This window comes from Lissotriton helveticus, chromosome 4_1 (assembly GCF_964261635.1).
Source record: "Lissotriton helveticus chromosome 4_1, aLisHel1.1, whole genome shotgun sequence".
In the NCBI taxonomy this organism is placed as follows: Eukaryota; Metazoa; Chordata; class Amphibia; order Caudata; family Salamandridae; genus Lissotriton; species Lissotriton helveticus.
This window is the reverse complement of record NC_136063.1, coordinates 998,329,607-998,347,206: the sequence shown is the minus strand read 5'-3', so window position 1 is coordinate 998,347,206 and position 17,600 is coordinate 998,329,607.

The following is a 17,600-nucleotide window of genomic DNA, read 5'->3' as shown; positions in this document are numbered from 1 at the left end:
CTTAACCTCCTCTGGAGTAAAGGCTGGGATTATGGTTTTAGTTTGCGAAAGTAGCGTCTCGCAATCTGAAGGGATATCAGGGCAACTGTAAATGTTGCTGAAGTGTGTCACCCATTTATCGTCTGGTACAACACAATCTGCTCTCTGGTTATTTTGTCCTACGAAGTATGGGTGATTTATGATTGCCCAAAATTTGGCACTGTCTCGTTGTGTTTCGGGCAATAATAATTCGCTCCATGCCTCGTTTTTTATCTCGAGTTTCCTCACTCTGATAGCGTGGTTATACTGCTTCCTAAGTAACGCTATCTCTACTTTGTCTCTAGGTTTCTTTTTTAAAGCCTTTAAGAGAATAGCGTGAGCCTTGTTATGTTATGTTATGTTATGTTAAGGGGGGTGCTTGTAAAGCGCACTGTCACCGTGGGTATCATGGCGCTGGTAGGGTGCTGAGAAGAGACAGAGGGAATTTAGCTAGTTTGTGGAAAGAGCCAGGTTTTTAGTGATTTGCGGAATTGGATGAGAGTGCCAGAGATCCTAACTGGGAGAGGGAGGGAGTTCCAGAATTTGGGGCCGAGGAAGGCGAATCTTCGACCACCAGATCTATAGAGTTTAAAGGAAGGGACCACCAAGAGATGTAAGTGAAGTGATCTAAGATTGCGTGAAGGACAGTAAGGTCGAATGAGGGATTTCAGAAAAGCGGGGCAAGAGCCAGAGAGAGACTTAAAGATAAGGCACCCAAGCTTAAAGGCAGCCCTTAGGCTGACAGGGAGCCAATACAGTTTGATGAGGAGGGGTTTGGCAGACTGCCACTTCGGTATCCCGAGGGCCAGTCTCGCCGCCTGGTTTTGAATGATTTGCAGCCTGTAGATGGAACATTTGGGCAAACCATGGTAGATGGAATTCGAAAAATCCAGGCGGGAGAGAACGAGGGCCATAATGACTTGCAGCAGGGCATCGGGGGTAAGGAGGTAGGCCACCTTCCTAATCCTGCGTAGTTGGAACATGCAGGAGGAGACCACCGTCCCCACCTGCGGCCCGAGAGAGAGCCCAGCGTCAATAGTGACCCCGAGACTTTTCACCGAGGCCACCGGAGTGGGAGGGGAGCCAAGCTCTGCCGGCCAGAAATGTGGACCCCAGTAGACGGCGCTCTTGCCCGGCAGGAGGAGCTCCGTCTTTCCTGGGTTCAGTTTAAGCTGGTTCTGACACATCCACTGAAAGATATGGGACATGACTGCCTGGAAGGTGGGGATAGCAGAGGAAGAGTTTAGAGAGAAAATGAGTTGTAGGTCATCCGCGTAATTAAAGACGGTGACGTCCCACTGCCTCAAAGAGAAAAGAAGAGGGCGAAGATAAAGATTAAAGAGAAGGGGGGATAGAGAGGAGCCCTGGGGGACCCCACAAGGCAGGTGCTCCCTGGGGGCCCTGAATGTACCTAGGCTGAGGGTCTGGGATCTCCCAGTGAGAAAGGATTTAACCCATGCCAACGCTAGGCCCTGGATGCCGGCCTGTTCGACACGGTGGAGAAGGATGTTATGGTCCACCGTGTCGAAGGCGGCCGACAGATCTAATAATACCAAGGCCTGGGAGGTACCCTTGTCAGCTCCGTCTCTCAAGGTGTCCAGGACGGCCAGGATCACAGTCTCCGTGGAATGACCAGGACGGAAACCGGCCTGGTTGGCTTCGAGGAAGTTGGAGCCCTCGATGTACCTCGAGAGACAGGCAGTGACATGGGCTTCTAAGATTTTAGAAAGAAAAGGTAGAAGAGAGATAGGACGATAGTTCGCCGGGACGGCCGGATCAGCTCCAGGCTTCTTCAACAGAGGCACTAGAACGGCCTCCTTGAAGGAGCTGGGTACAGTCCCGGAGAGGAGAGAAGAATTAAGCAAAGGAAGGATGCAGTCGGGTAAGGAATGGCAGATGTCCCGTAGTATAGAAGGTGGACAGTGGTCGTCAGGAGAACCAGACTTAATGCGAACGGCCAGGCTGGCTAGGGATGTAGGATCTAAGGGGGGGAACTGAGTAATAGAAAGAGCATTATGAGGGGGAGTAGCGGAGTCAGCGCCCAGTGAGGTGACCGGAATGGTGTCCTTAATCAAAACAATCTTCTGTAAAAAAAAAGTGCTAAGTGCATTACAGGATTCCTGAGTAGGGGCCTGGGACAGAAGCGTTCTGGAATCGGAGGTAAATTCGTCCAGAACTCTGAAGATCTCCTTCGACTTGCAGGGGGCTAGTAAGATTCTCTCTGAGACATAGGCTTTTTTAGCTGCAGAGATGGCAGATTTGTACTTATTGCGGGTTGCCACATAAGTATCTCTGCTTGACAGGCAGTAGTCTTTTCTCCATCTACGTTCAAATTGGCGGAGTTCCAGCTGTAAGGCTTTGAGATGGGGAGTGTACCATTTATGTGAGTTGCTGTGTCGGGATCGAGGGAACTTGGTTAGTGGGGCAAAGATGTCGCTAGCTGACACGAGCCAGTTGGAAACTTGGCCATCTAGCTCGTTGATGTCAGGATTATTGAGGGTAGGGGGACGTGTGAGAGACAAGTGGGATAGCAGTTTGGAGGGATCAACAGCCTTCCACTTACGGGCCATGCCACCCTCCCGCGGGGGAATCCTAATCTGACCAACCACAGAGATGGTGGTGTCAATAAGGAAGTGGTCAGACCACACACAAGGCGTGGTGAGCGGGTGGGAGGGCTTCACCCCATAAACCCAGATATGGTCAAGTGTGTGGCCGCCACTATGAGTGGGGGAAGTAACTAGTTGGCTAAAGTTCAGGCTAGAGAGACCTTCGAACAGTTCGGAGGTATGGGGACCGGCGTCCTTATGCTGGAACCAGTAGTTAAAAACCCCAACGATGGCTATACGTGGGGAAGAGGTAGCTAGGCTGACAAGCTGTTCAATAAAAGATGCAGGGAAAGAGGGCATGGGCTGGGGGGGACGGTAGAGTACCATAAAGGTGACTGCGCCTACCTCGGTCCCAAGGCTGAAAACCAGATTGTCCACATCAGGAAGAGTCATAGAGGTGGAGGCGATAACCTGGATGTCCTTACGAATTACCGCTGCGACCCCCCCTCCAGAGCGGCCCCCTTGGCGGTTGGTGTTAAGCAGATAGTAGTCAGGAGGTAGCGCTGCCAATATGTCCGGAAGGGAGTCGTCCGTAAGCCAGGTCTCAGAGAGTAGGAGGACATCAGGCCTTTCAGTCAAGAGTAAGTGGAAAATGTCAGTTTGATGCCTGACAAAAGAACGAGTGTTTAAATAAAGTACGCGGATCTGTGACTCAGGGGTGATAGGGGGGGTGGGGAGGGTGAGCGGTCCCAGGTAGGGGGGTAGGTCACCAGCGATTCCAAGTGAAGTGATCCGTGTCCAAGTGTCTGACGATAGGGGACAAACGGCGGCGCGAAGGTGCATGAGGGCGGGAGAAGAATAGGAAATAGCAGTGGCAGCGTCCCTGGCCCCTGGGCCCGTCCGGCCGCGGACGGGCGCAGACGGGCTTGACTCTGGTGCGACTCCGGCGCGCTGCCGGCGCGCCTGCTGCGCTCGTCCGCTGCGCGGCCGCATAGGGGACGTTTAAATAGGCGCGTGACGCAAGAGGTGGGAGGAGCCAGCAGGGCGGGAGGAGTGAATTTTAAAAAGTGAATGATGGCGTCCAGCGCTAGCAGTCAGCGGGACGAAAGGCCGCTCTTCAGTCAGCAGAGGATGAGGTAATTTAAAAGCCTTGGAGCAATTTGAATCAAACCATCCGGGGCCCCTGAACCCATCTGCTTTTGCCTTTGTCTTGACGGTCAGATCTAAGTTGACCTGTCGGCAAATGGCATCAAAGGCCTCGATCATGTTGGAGCCAGAATTCTTATTGTCCAGACAGATTGCAACCTCACCCTCTACTTTTGCCAGGGTTTCCTGCAAAAAGGTGATAGGGGTCACTTGGTCCCACTTCAGTCTCCGATTCTGATCTTTTAAGACTAATTTTGTAGCACATAAGATATCAGCCTTTCTTTTTCCCAAGACTCCCTGAGATATAATCTCTAAAATCACAGGATTGTGATCACTAAAAACTGTCATTTCTACCTTATAGATGTTAACTTCAGGTAGAAGGCTAGGAGATAAAAAAATATAATCTATAATTGTGCCTGTATTATTGCTCACATATGTCGATAACCTCGGACCTATAGGGCGACTAGATGATTCATAAAGGTTAAAAGTGGCTAGAAGCGATTCCAACATCTGCCCACGTGGTGTATGTTCAAAATGTGGTGGAGAGGAAGGGGAGGAAAATTCCTCTTGTTCCACATAGCAATCCGCATGGCATGGATGAATATTAAAACCTCCCATGAGGATCACTTCGTATCCATGGGTACTGTTCTCACTGTGGGTAGACAGGAATTCCTCTAAAGATGCCAAATGCTCATTGAGAATTTGACTGACAGGGGAATTATAAAAGTTAACTAATAATATGGGAGAGGAATTCGATATGGATAGTTCAACCGCTAAGCAATTTATTGAGCTAGATTTAATGTATCTTGGCTTTCCTTGGAGGTCTAATGAAATATATATGGCCAAGCCTCCCTTTGCCCTTCCTGCGTTGCTAGGATCTGCAGGAACAAAAAAATGGGAAAAGCCGTCCAGAACCAAGCTGTCTGACGTTTCCCAAGTTTCTTGGAAGGCAAGAACATCGTAGGATCTAATTATATCAAGCCAATTCTTGTCATTAATTTTGGCTTTGAGACCAGCGATGTTCCAGCTCATAATTTTGCATGCCCCAATGCCTACAAAACTCCGCACTGATGGACTAAGTACAGGCTGAAGGTCATCGCCTCCATTTTCCTGTCTTGGGGGGAGTCAATCATTCTGATCCAGAAAAGACAGTGGAGCATAGCGGTTGGACAGTTGAAGGGGATGTGCAATCGGGTTAAATTGTGCTGGATGGTGGTGATAAGCTGCTATGTTTTGCCCTGATTCCTGATCCCATCTAAAAGTCGAATCCCAATTACTATCCCACCCTGGGGCTGGGGTCCTTGGGTAGGTGACTTTCTGCTGCTCGCCATAAAAAAACTTTAGAGTCAAGGGAACAACATTGCCCCGTCTGCGTTGGGGAGGGAATATATTAGCAAGAATTTTGGGGAGGACTTCATTTGCTGAGAAACTCACTGCCACGCAATCCCCTTTGAATTTTTTCGGGCGGTTTCCCAACCAGGGGACCCTAGTTACTGACTTAATAACCCTAGCCAGGTGATGCTTCCCCCCTGGTGCAAACCGCATATTACTAGTCATCCAATGTAGCGCCTTACTACTAAGGGAAGTAGGGCTTTCCACTATTCCCTCTTCCAATGGAGGGACATTTGCTAAGACCAAGACCACAGGTGTAGCTTCTACTAAGAATTGTAGGGGGTCTGGTGTGTGCGTTTGTGCTGAGGGGTTATTTGCGGAGGGATTATATCTGTGGGAATGTTGACTAACAGAGAACCCTCACTGTTATCAAGCATTGTTGGTGGATGAGAAGATGGAATCTCCTCTGGCAATTGATTACCTGCTTGTTCAGTTACAACATCTCCAATAGATTTTCCCCCTATAATATTATTTAAATGTGTGACAATTTTAGTTATATTTTCTACCCCATCAGCGACCAAGGTATGAAGTCCACCCAACTTTTTTACCTCTGCTTGCAATTTATCAATTTTTGATATTAGAGGTTTGATGATGGTGTTAATTTTTGTCTCAAGGAATTCACTAATTTTTTCGAAGAAGGCATCCTCAAGAGACAATTTGGGTGAGTCCTCATCACAAACCACTGACTTAGCTTTTGGAGTAGTAACCCTCTTCCGTTTTGCCCCTGGACGTAGCCCCACCCGCTTTGGGGGGTTTTTAGTACATTGTCGTTTTGGCCTGGCATTTTGTCTTGTGGGGGACTGTTCATCCGCTGAGGCACAGATCTGTTTTTCTAGTTCAAGTTCGGTATCTGTGTCTATGTTTCCCTCAGCCTCTTCGTTTAATCCTTCAAGTACTGGAGTAACATAATCAGATGTGACAATAGAGCCTTGGGGAATAGAGCCGCTACTAATATCGCCACAATGAGCTTCTTGCAGGATAGTATCATCAATCAAGATAGATGCAGAAGGTGATAAACATCGCATGTCAGGGGACTGACTCAGTCCCAGGGATTCTCTTCTTTGCGTGTTAATCTTTTTAATAGTCTGCGCCAGATAATTATTAATAGTGTTTGACTGAGCTTCCGCTTGTTTCTTAGGCATCTTTAGCGTTTTCCACACAAAACTGGTATGTTAACTAAGCAAAGAAGCAACTGGAGAGCAAGTCTTACTTGGAGAGGCGTCTTTTTCAATTTTCTGCAGCATTTATGGCCCAGCCCAGCCTCCTCGTGCCGATGAGGGCCGTAGAGGGCCCGCCCTTTGTCCGGGCTTCGTCCGGGCGTCCCGCTCGCGTCCCGCGACGCGGGGCTTCTCCCTCCTTTATGGCTCCGTTGGCGCTCTCTGGCGTGTCCTGCGTCACCCTGCACGCGCCGCCGCGAGGCCTGCCGGGTGCTGTAGTCCCCCGGAGCGGCGGCGCGGAGTCAAAGTGCTTTCGTGACTCTTGGCGGTGGCGGCTGAAACAACAGGAGCCCTCTCAGCAGGTAAGTGACTCTCGGCGGTGGCGGCGTTTATTTAAATCTCTCCCCCGCTCTGCCGGGCTTCTCCCTCCTTTATGGCCCCGTTGGCGCTCTCTGGCGCGTCCTGCGTCACCCTGCACACGCCGCCGCGAGGCCTGCCGGGTGCTGTAGTCCCCCGGAGCGGCGGCGCGGAGTCAAAGTGCCTTCGTGACTCTTGGCGGTGGCGGCTGAAACAACAGGAGCCCTCTCAGCAGGTAAGTGACTCTCGGCGGTGGAGGCGTTTATTTAAATCTCTCTGAAATGTAATATAACACCTTCTCTATTTACTCAGAAAAAAACCTGGAGCTGGCAGTGGTAGTATGACCCATTATTGAGAACAAACATATTGTGGTACAAAAATATGGTGAGAAAAACATCAAGAATCATACTATCGATTTTCTTAAACTCTTATGTTAATAACCTAAATATCTACAACAACTATAGTGTCATGAAAAATATAGGAAAAGCAAACTACCAATAACAAAAAGGAGTATCTAAATATTGATAACACACTAATACAAGTATACATTAGCAAAAAATACCAACGACGAACATATAAACGACTAGCATATTATTATAGTGATAAAAAGTACTTTAAATATATTTATGTATATATTACCTACTAGTGGTCTCCAGTACGTAGTTATAGTTAGGACCGAGATTTCATAGGAAAAGCATTTTTTTCCCAATAACTTTGGCTCCGGTTAACGAATCTTTGCGAAATTTCCAAAACTAGTGATCAGCTCTGGTCAGCTCCTTTCTTGAAAGTTTTGGGGTGATTCGCCAAGCGGGAATCAAGAAAAAATGGTGGTCCAAAATGCATTTCCCCCATGTTAGTTTCCGTTGGAAACTTTAGACAAAGCTACAGCCCGAACTGCTGAACGGAATCACACCAAATTTGGCAAAAAGGTAGCCCTTGGTTCAGAAAGAGTCCTTTTTGTTAAATGGTGTAAATCCATTCAGTAGTTCCTGAAAATTTCAGAGGGAAAATGTTTCGATATCTAGGGACGCGGTGGAGTTGCGACCTCTCCCGAGCACAAGCTTCACTCTGATTGGCTGCCAACACCCCAAACCAGGAAGTGTTGGCAGCCATCTTGTGACTCGGTAGAACCGAGTCACAAGAAAACAGTAAAACAAATATTGAAAAACAAGAAAAAGGGGCAGGATAGAAACACCTTGACCCCCAAGGCCCCAGGGCAAAAAAAAGCATTTCTTTTTATAATTTCGGCGGAAAGCGTGATGGGGCCACGACTACTGCAGAATTTTTTTTTTTAAATGAAAAGCGGGCTTCCGCGCTTGATTTAAATAAGGCCCCCTAGTGGGACAGTTCCTGGGAGCATTGCCCTATTCATAATTGTGGGGGCCCGCTGGGCTCCCGCAGCCCCGGGGCTATTTAAAGTATATGCTGGAGGGCACACAGCCCTCCGGCAGCCCCGGGGACTGCCACCTCCCTAGGGCTTCTTTTTATTTAATTTGTGAAGGGGCCTCCAAGGCCCCCCCAAGCCCCGGGGACCGCCACCCCCAGGGCTTTTCTTAAATATTCATGGGGGCACAGGCCCCTCCCGCTGCCCCAGGTACCTCCACCTCCCAGGGGCTCTATTTTAAATATAACCTGAGTGGGGGGGGGGCTCATGCCCCTCCACACGACCCGAGGACCACCACCTCCCCGGGGCACTATAAATGAAAATGCGTGGTCCGTTACGGACCCCCGAGCCCCGGGGACCACCACCTCCCCGTGGCTTTGCAAGAATCTGTTGGGGGAGCGCACGGCCCCCTCTTGGTGCCCTTGGTGGCCCTGGGGACCACCACCATACAGGGCAGGCTCCTGCAGCATCCTGGGGTGCCCACTCCCGGAACACTTCTGTTTGCTATGACAGCCAGGGTGTGAGCTGTGTGGCTCCCGCCCTGTCATTGCAAACTCTGGTTTGGACTTTGGATGCGAGAGCAGGTTTCCTGTGTGGAAAAGCAGTTCCGGCTCCAGCAGAAGACGGGGAGCTGGTGGGAACGTTGGGATATTGTGGCTCCCCACGGACCCTAACCATGAGGCCAAGTCCCGGGGGATGGGGTCACCGGGGCCCAAAATGGCTCAGGAGGGGGGTGGCTGTCCCCCTCCTCCGTTAAAAAAAAAAGTGTATTTGGGCATGCCACGGGGGATGGGGTCCCCGGGGTGAATGTAAATTAATGGAAGTGGACGTTTTTGGTGGTTTTTTTTATCCGAGACCCTAGCGCATCGCTCAGCACGGCCCCCTGGTGTGAACATGGGGGTGCATGGCTCCCAGCGCGCCCCCCTGGTGTGAATGTGAGGGGTGCACAGCTCCCAGCGCGGTCCATGGTGTTAACCCGAGGGGTTTGCGGCTCTTAGCGCGGCTCCTAGTGTAAACGGGGTGGGTGCACGGACCCTTAGTGTGAACGCAAAGGGTGCGCTGCGCTCAGGATTGCCCCCTAGTGTGAATGCAATGGATGTGTGTTTATTAAATGTTTCTTGCAGCTACATGTAAGTGCGGATGCAGAGCTTTAGGTTGTTGAGAAACACTCTGTTCCCTTCATCAGTAAAGTGTACTCCGTCACACCTGTAGATACCCTCCATATGGAAATGTAGATTGTTGTTATATATGGAGCCCATTCTATGGTCTGAGGTAAGCAGAAATAGCTTTATTGACATTTCTTCTGGCTTTGTCAATCTGAGGACAAAATTCATTGGACCACTTCCATTTCTGTCTTTGGCATATGTATACAAAGACAGTTTGGGGAAAAAGCAACATAAATTCAGCAAAGGTGTCCTTCATTAGCATTTTCAGACGTATCCCAGTCAATGTGCCTAGGTCATTGCCACCACAGTGCACAATCATGAGGTCAGGGGGTTGGAGATGCAGAAAGGTTTTAACCACAGGCATCAATTGATGTCACTTTAATCCTCTCTGTCCAATCCATTTAATGTCTACATTTGGCAAAGCTAGGTCTTTGTCAATACCTTTGTGTTCATCATACCTTTTGCACCAGAAAACATAGCTGTGCCCAACAATCCACATTGAAAGCATCTTGAAGTGATGACTGTAGGTGATGAAAAGATGTCTATAGCTGAGGTAGTCAGTTGGTAGAATTAGAGATATCTAAAATGGTGTACAAGATTCTGTTTTAAAGAAAGTAGAAATTTGATTGGCTTTTTAAGAACATTGTACATTCAAAAATAGGGTGCAATTTACTTTGTTTAAAAAGCTAGTTTCTTATTAGTTAGTAGAAAATGTTTGAAAGGTACAGCAGAAATTATAAGGTCATGTTTTGGAATGCCAACCACACCCGCTGGTCTCATTTGCAACATTGTGTGGTGAACTTGCGACCTGTGAGTTAAGTTGAATGTTGCATGCCCTTTTGCTATGGAAACTGACATTAGGCAGAGGGGGGGAAGAAGTCAGTTGATAAGGGTTATTATCTGTGACCAATGGAATTGTGTTCTACAATTTGAATACCTCTGGGAAACAATGTAAATTGTTGCTTATGTGTATTTGTATGGAAAAGGAGAGGGAAACCTTGCCATTACTGGTTTTACCTTGCAGAGTCTTGTGATTTATATTGACTGTGTGTAAAAGAAAATCCTGTCTGAGTGTGTGGGATTTTTCATTCAACAGTTTTATTTTCAAAGTGAGTTATATATTTTTGAGGTTTATTTAAAAAAGATTTGACATTATTCTAAAACTGTGTTGTTTGAAATATATCATTAAATGTAGAGATGTATATTGGAATTAGTTACATTATACTTACAGTTTGTTTAAAAACAGTCTGTACAATAATATATATATATATTTATATGTCTGTTCAAAGGTATAGCTGAATGCTGAATCATATTTTTAGATAGTTGGTTGAAGATGCAGTACAAATGTGTATTTTGAAAGATGTTCATATAAGGTGTAGTTTATTAGGCATAATTTTTTCTTCTATCTACAAAGGTATAGTTTAATGATTCTGTATAATTATAGATACTTTGGTAAAGATGCAGCACAACTGTGGTATTTGAAAGATGAGTATATAAGGTGTTATAAGGTGTTATTAATTAGGTTTCTGTTATTAGTGAGGTAAAGATAAATTATGGCATATAATTAAAGATAGAGTGGTGAAATAAGGTGCTGTTAATTAGGTTTCTTTTCTTTTTGTAGTTTAAGCAAAGGTATAGTTGAATGAACCACATCCTTTTAGATACAAAGCTGAAGATATATGCGGTTTTAAAATTGATGATTCAATGTGTTGATAATTTCTCTTCTTTTTAAAGTCTGTTTTAAGGTATAGTTTAATGATGTCGCATATTTGTAGATTGAATGGCCAAGATGTAACAAAAAAATAAACCACCATATATTACCCTTTGTGGCATGTTGCACCTACCTACTTAACTAGATAGTATGTAATGAGTTATCTATGTGTTCAGATCCTATTTATTCAGTTGCATTTATGCTTAGTGTACTCATGGAATGACGCAGGCACTAACTCATGCACTTTTACAATCCCATGAGCACTATCTATACAGTTCAGTAATCTTCCTGTTACTACCTATGCACTCCTCCAATCACCCAGCCTTCTCCGGTGTCACACCAAGAATATGGCACACTCTCCCACTCGCGATTAGAAGAATGCCTTCTCTGGAATGCTTCAAGGAGGAAGCCAAAAACTTCCTTATGGGTGCATTACTCGTTTAACTTCTGCCATCAACCACCATTGAGACCCTGTTTAAAGTCTGGCTTTGGCCTCCCCCCCGACTACCTAGTCTCCCCCCAAGATACCTCAGGCCCTGTCTTGTGTAATTGTAAACATAAACAGTACATACGTGTCCTCTATCATCATATTTCCACCACTGTATGAATACCATGTGATTCCAAGCCTTTTGTATAACTCTATGACTCATGTAAAGTACTATGATACCCTAACGGGTCAAGTTCGCGCTCTATAAAATACTAAATTAATAAAAAAAATAAAAAACAGCCAGTCTCATGTCCACATCTATTTACTGCAGCAAAACCCAAGCACTTATAAATTCACCATGCACTCTCATTACAGTACTCTAATCATCCAGTCACTACCCATACAATGACCCAGGCACTAACACATGCACTTCTACAATCCTGTGAGCACTACCTATACAGTTCAGTAATCTCCCTCTTACTACCTATGCACTTCTCCAATTACCCATCTAGTCCCATATCCTTATCTAATCACTCTGCCAAGACCCAAGCACATATAAATTCACCATGCACTTTCCTTGCAGCACTCTTAGTATCCAGTCACTATCCATGTACTCATGCAATGACCCAGGCACCAACACATGAAGTGCTACAATCACATGTGCACTATCCATGGAGTCCTTTAATCACCTACACACTACTGATTCACTCCTCCACTTACCCAAGTACTACCCATTCAGTCCAGCAATTCCTCTGTTACTTCTCATGCACTCCTCCAATCACCCATCCAACAACATGTACTTATCCAATCACTACGCCAATACGCAAGCAGTTATAAATTCACCCTGCACTCTCCTTGCAGCAGTCTAATCATCCATTCACTATCCATGTACTCATGCAATGACCCAAGCACTAACACATGCAGAGCTACAATTACCTGAGCTTTACTCATGCAGTCCAGCCATCTCCGTGTCACTACCCATGTGCTCTTTGAATCAATCATGCTGTACACATGTACTCAAGCAATCACCCAGATATTAGCATGCAGTTATTTCTCTTTTTTAATCAAATAAGGTAGTTCTGAAGAGTACAGTTTTTTTTCTTATTTCTTGTTTTTAATTTTTTTGCGTTTTTTAAACAGTTTTGTGATCTTTTGGTGTTTTATTAAAAAACGAATAAACCAACAGACAAAACTTTTAACTTTTGAAATTATATTGTCATAGGAACAGAAAAAAAATGAGCAGCGATGGTTTCTTGCTGCTGAACAAACAGCATCAACTGACTGCTCCCCACAACATAAAATTGGTTGCATTTTATGGAATGCTGTTTGAGCGTCGCAAACTCTGGACGAATGTCTGGCCCGCAAGATGCGGAGTTTGAGGTTCAGGAAGTGCTGGGATCAGCTCCCTGGTCAGTTTGTGGTGTGGCTTCTTTGAGCTCGTCACAGCTGTTCCCGTGCAAGTTGTCTCGTAATTATAGTCTGTAAATGCTTCTACATACTGGAAGTGCCACACCAGTACTTCTTCTTGCTGCCTCTTGATAGAACTCTGGGACAGAGCGGGCAGCTCACCTTTCTTGCATTTACTTTTCTTTCACCCTCCGGGATTGTGAAAAATGTCCACACAATAGACTCTGGTCTTCTCTTGGGAGGTGGTACCAAGTCTTCATCATCATATGGAAGGTCTATTGGTGGATTTGAAGAAGCCATTGTAAAGGTTTTCCAGTAAACACCAAAAAAATCACATTTTTGCTCCCAAAATCACAACAGGTGTCTCACCTGTGATGCAGTAGAGAGAATGACTAAAAAGGTTTGCGTTCTTCAAGTTCTATAAAGGAAAAAATTGTCATCCAATGAAATGGTTTCTTTTAAAGTCACATGGGAGTCGCGCACCCAGGGTGCAACCAGTGCCCACCCAACGAGACTGCGCAAAAATATATTTAAGAATAATATAATTTTATTACAAGTACAAATATATTATTTTTATAAATAGTTTAGATAATCTCTTGCCTTAATATTTACATTAAAGGTATATACATATAGTTTTAAACATAACATTTTTTTACAAGAGTCGCGCACCCGACAATATCCAGCATGTATATGACGTTACGCGGGTCCCGGCACCGCACAGCCGTCGCTTACTAATCGCACACATGATGCATACCCATTCTTATATGACGTTACGCGGAGTCATGCACTGCGCACCCGTTGCTTACCAAACGCGGCTCCTTCTCGACTTTACCAATATGGCGGCTTGAATTCCTGCACCCATCGTGATAGGTACATGATGGATACGTGACTCCAGTATTTTTTGGGAAAAAAAACCCATATATTTTAAAAGACATAGTACATTACATATTTAAAATAACATGAAAAAAATAAAAGAAAATAATTATAGGATATTACAGTAACAAAATACAGAAAAAAAAGGTTTTATAAATATTAAACTTACCAATTAGCATTTAAAAAACCGTTGAAATTCAGAGAAGAAAACCATAGGTTTCAGGCACATTATAGTTAGAAATTAGCATTTAAAAAAAAACCTAGAAATTCACTGAAAAAAACATATTCAGTGACTTTCAAGGGTTTCTAAATGCCAATTTCTAACTATAACGTCCCTGAAACGTATAGTTTTTCCAGTGAATATATATATATATATATATATATATATATATATATATCAGGAAACAAATCTCCCATGTACAAGGAAACGTACGACGACACTCCAGGAGTTGCTGTGCTTCAAAGATTTATTTTGGCAGCAAAACAAACAACGCGTTTCACCAACAGGCTTGATCACGTTTGTAATGGATTCCAAATCCTAGTCCTTTTACAACAAACAAAATATTGACATAGGCAAAGGACTGCCTCACACTCACCCCCCAGTGCAAATGAATGGCAGACATATTGGAATGGTGATATATTACGATCGAAATCCACATGATGCAGATTACTGCCCCAATGACAAAAATAGAAACAAATAATTCATGTGTTGTTATAAATTATTCAGCCACCTTGCAGCGGTGAAGACCAACAAGAATTTTCCCAAGTGGGCATACATTTTTTCACCACATAAGTATCCAGTCACAGAGTAGAAAAAATAGTCTTACTCTCAGCGAATACCGCCCGAGTGGGCATGGATTGGTACTTTCTCAATTTCAACGTGTGGCATATAGCCAAATCATGGATTAAGGTATCTTCCCATTAGTAAAGTGGCTAAGTGTAGATGGCACATGTATATAAATTACTTGAGTGTACACCCGGATGTGAGTTTATCAAACAAGTACTCAGCACTGACAGACAGTATCTCTGAAGAGGGGGATACCCCCAAACCATGCCACCCGCCTCTCGGGAAGCTCAAGATGCAGGGAAATCCAGCACATACCAGTACCAGTACCAGTAAACCAGGTAATACCAACTCCGATGTAACCTCTTCAACGCTGGCAGATATTCTCCTGACAATAAGAGAGGAAATAACGAACAGGTTTACCGTTTCTGAAAATAATCAAGCTGACCTGTCTAGTCGTTTCTTAACATCTGAAGCGAACCAGGCAGCTATTCAGGCCTCGTGTGAATATCTAGCAAAGAGACTAGACAATGTCACTTTAAGGACAGAAGCGTTGGAAAAACAACTACCATCAATAAGGAATTCTGTGCATGCCAGGGATGAAGAAGTTGCGAAGCTAAGTGCACAAAATCAAGAACTAAAAGATGACATCGAAAGGTTAGAGAATCATTCTCGACGGAACAACTTGAAAATACTCAATGTGCCTGAAGCTTTGGAAGGGACTGATCTGAAGGGGTTTGTGATATCGTTGTTGAAGGGAACTGTTTTAAAAGGGGACGAGATGGTGGACCTAACACAGGAAATTCAGAGGGTACATCGAGACCCCTTTCAAAGGAATCCTGCAAGGCAAAAACCACGGACAATTTTGGTAAATTTTCTGACCTACACTGTGAAAGAGCAGATTCTCTCGTCAGCCTTGAAAGAAAAATCAATTGTTTTCAACAGTTCTAACCCCTTCAGCTTTCGAATAAGGTCTGATATTTCTCATGTGATGGCTACCAGACAGTGGGAGCTCGGGAGAAGGCTGGATGAGCTGAACGGCTTGGGGGCAAGGGCACAATTAAAGTTTCCTGCACACTTAAGGGTGATGTGGAACAACCACATGCATGTGGTTAAATCAGGGGAAGAAGCAGATAACCTAATTTTGAAGATCAGGAAAGAACAGGGATCAAAAGGTAGTGAATAGAAATGCTGTCTTGCTCAGCCTAGCTCTTCTTTTTGTTTCTTTTTACCCTTCCCCTGCCGCGATATAGAGATGGTTATTTCAGGATAGCACAAATACTGAATAAAATGGAAATAAAGCTGCATCCAAGGGAGCCTAGCCAGATAGGCTTAGCCTTTTGGAAGGGAGGGTTCCTCATGGGGGGGGGGGGGTAGGGCACAGGGGGGGTTGGCGAGGGGTGGGGTAACAGGGGGAGCACTTAGGGAGGGAGCATAGGGAAAAAATCCAAATAAATACTCATCTCACCAGAGTTAGGAAATTATGCTTGTTAGGAAATAGAAAGAATGATGGGGGACCAAAGCTGGGGGAGTAAACAGACCATTTTTATGTCTTGGAATGTCAATGGAATGCGGTGCCCTCGTAGGCAGAGGCCTATTCTTAAGTATCTGGAGTTGTCGAGTGCACATATTTGCCTATTACAGGAGACACACCTGAGTTTAGTGGAGAGTCGGTCTGTTTTCTCCAAGACCAAACGGATAAAAGATGTTGAGGTATCTCAGCAGACGGTACACAACAGAGGAGTGGCCATATTAGTTAAACAAGGTATTTCCTGCACGTTTAGGGGGGCCCAAACAGATTCCTCTGGTAGATGGATAGTAGCGAATATGATATTGAATAATACTGATATAGTATGTGCTTCCTTTTATGGCCCAAATGTGGACGATCCCTCCTATCCCCTGAAATTACAATCTATATTGATGTTGGAGACACCACCTTATATTCTGGGAGGGGATTTTAATGTATTATTAGATCCCATTAAGGACAGGTCCAATGTGAGCAACTATATAGGGGCACCAAAGATACGCGTGCACTGCGAAATATGATGCATGATTTAAACCTGGAGGATGTATGGAGAGCTAATCAGGGTACACACCAGGGGTACCCTTTTTACAGCAAGAAGTCCAAACATGTCTCTAGGATTGATTATGTTTTCGTAGATAGACATCTACCATTGATATCAAGAAGATAGTCGTGAAGCCCAGTCTCTTGTCCGATCATGCTCCTATACAGTTGGTCTACTTGAAAAGTCAATCGCTGACGCAGTCCAGATGGACGTTAAAGAGGGCTATGCTCTCCAACCCAGAGATAATACATTCTATCCGGGCCTTCACTTCAGATTTCTTTTCATTCAATATGGGGTCTACAACTCTGGACTACATTTGGGATGCCTACAAGGCAGGGCTTAGGGGGAAGCTCCACGCTATTATTTGTGCTAAGAACAGAATAGAGGCAGGGGTATTGAAGGAGATCGAGAATAGAATTGGTCAGCTGGAGCAGGAAAGGATTAATACACATAGTATAGATCAGGAACGGCTTCTCCAGATTGAACAAGAACTTGATCTGGCAAAACAATTATACAGAGGGTATTTAGAAGCAAAGTGTAAAGCGCAGTGGGACGCAAGTAGGATGGACAGTTTTGAATACGGAGAAAAGGCAGAAGCGTTATTAGCTTGGAAATACAGAACCGACCGGGTCAGGAATTATATTAAAGTGCTAATAATCAATAACAATGGGGAAACTTCGAGGAAATTAGAGGACAAGCAACGCTGTCTCCTCTCCCTATTTTCAGATCTGTATAGAGAGGGTGTAAATTCGTCCACTGAATCCTTACGCACATGGTTGGACAGTAAAAATCTGCCAAAACTATCCGAAGAGGGTAGAAATAGTTTGGATGCGCCCATCACTATAGAAGAGATAGCAGCACAGATAAAGAAATTAAAAAATAAAAAAGCTGCTGGCACTGATGCTCTTCCTAGCGAAGTATATAAACATTTAATGGATGAATTATGCCCTGTCTTGGAAATCATTTTTAACTCTGTATATTCACCTACGGGCAGTGTCCCCAACTCATGGAAGGAAGCGATCATTGTTTTGATTTTGAGGTCCGGGAAGGACCCCCAAAGAGCAGACTCATTTAGACCAATCTCCCTGCCAAATGCAGACTATAAAATCTTTGTGGGCATATTGGCGGGGAGATTGGCCAAACTAACACCTAAATTAATACATGAA